The sequence below is a fragment of the Oncorhynchus tshawytscha genome, linkage group LG25 (assembly GCF_018296145.1).
Source record: "Oncorhynchus tshawytscha isolate Ot180627B linkage group LG25, Otsh_v2.0, whole genome shotgun sequence".
NCBI classification, from domain to species: Eukaryota; Metazoa; Chordata; class Actinopteri; order Salmoniformes; family Salmonidae; genus Oncorhynchus; species Oncorhynchus tshawytscha.
In genome coordinates, this window is record NC_056453.1 from 9,253,994 (window position 1) to 9,255,930 (window position 1,937).

Below are 1,937 nucleotides of genomic sequence, written 5' to 3' on the forward strand. Positions count from 1 at the left end.
TGGGGCATGTTTATTTAAGATGGTTAGGAAGGCATTTTTAAAAAATATCCAGGCATCCTCTACTGACGGGATGAGATCAATATCCTTCCAGGATACCCCGGCCAGGTCGATTAGAAAGGCCTGCTCGCAGAAGTGTTTCAGGGAGCGTTTTACAGTGATGAGTGGAGGTCGTTTGACCGCTGACCCATTACGGATGCAGGCAATGAGGCAGTGATCGCTGAGATCTTGGTTGAAGACAGCAGAGGTGTATTTAGAGGGAAGTTGGTTAGGATGATATCTATGAGGGTGCCCGTGTTTAAGGCTTTGGGGAGGTACCTGGTAGGTTCATTGATAATTTGTGTGAGATTGAGGGCATCAAGTTTAGATTGTAGGATGGCTGGGGTGTTAAGCATGTTCCAGTTTAGGTCACCTAGCAGCACGAACTCTGAAGATAGATGGGGGGCAATCAGTTCACATATGGTGTCCAGAGCACAGCTGGGGGCAGAGGGTGGTCTATAGCAGGTGGCAACGGTGAGAGACTTGTTTTTAGAGAGGTGGATTTTTAAAAGTAGAAGTTCAAATTGTTTGGGTACAGACCTGGATAGTAGGACAGAACTCTGCAGGCTATCTTTGCAGTAGATTGCAACACCGCCCCCTTTGGCAGTTCTATCTTGTCTGAAAATGTTGTAGTTTGGAATTAAAATTTCTGAATTTTGGTGGTCTTCCTAAGCCAGGATTCAGACACAGCTAGAACATCCGGGTTGGCTGAGTATGCTAAAGCAGTGAATAGAACAAACTTAGGGAGGAGGCTTCTAATGTTAACATGCATGAAACCAAGGCTATTACGGTCACAGAAGTCATCAAAAGAGAGCGCCTGGGGAATAGGAGTGGAGCTAGGCACTGCAGGGCCTGGATTCACCTCTACATCGCCAGAGGAACATAGGAGGAGTAGAATAAGGGTACGGCTAAAAGCTATGAGAATTGGTCGTCTAGAACGTCTGGAACATAGAGTAAAAGGAGGTTTCTGGGGGCGATAAAATAGCATCAAGGTATAATGTACAGACAAATGTATGGTAGGATGTGAATACAGTGGAGGTAAACCTAGGTATTGAGTGATGAAGAGAGAGATATTGTCTCTAGAAACATCATTGAAACCAGGAGATGTCATTGCATGTGTGGGTGGTGGAACTAATAGGTTGGATAAGGTATAGTGAGCAGGACTAGAGGCTCTACAGTGAAATAAGCCAATAAACACTAACCAGAACAGCAATGGACAAGACATATTGACATTAAGGAGAGGCATGCTTAGTCGAGTGATCAAAAGGGTCCGGTGAGTGGAGAGGTTGGTTGGTGATTTAGACAGCTAGCCAGGCCATCGGTAGCAAGCTAGCATAGGATGGAGGTCTGTTGTTAGCCACCTCTTGCGTTCTGTCAGTAGATTAGTGGGGTTCCGTGTGGTAGAGGGGATTAATCCAAATCACACAACAACAAAAATAAAAACAATAGATATAGTTATAGATGCCCAAGAAGAAAACATAATAATAATAAAAATAAATAAATTGTCCGATTGTCTATTCAGATAGCAGCCGGTAAGATAGCTAACGGTTAGCAGGCCGCAGATGGGCGTTCAGGTAACGTCGCGACGGAGGAGCCAGCCGGATCTCCTTCGGGTAGATAACGTCGGCAGTCCAGTTATGAAGGCCCGGTGGGGCTCCGCGTAGGCAGTAGAACGGGTCCGGATAGGTGACTGCAGCCCAGGAGTGATTGATGGAACTCAGGAGTGATTGACGGAGCTGGCTAGCTCCGGAATAATTGATGTTTGCTCCGGAATCGACGAAGGCCGATAGTCACACGGATAGCAGCTAGCTAGCTGTGAGATCCGGGTATGAATGTCCAGAGAGCAGTCGAAATCCAGGGACATGGAGAGAAATTGGTCCGGTATGTTCCGTTCCGTTCCG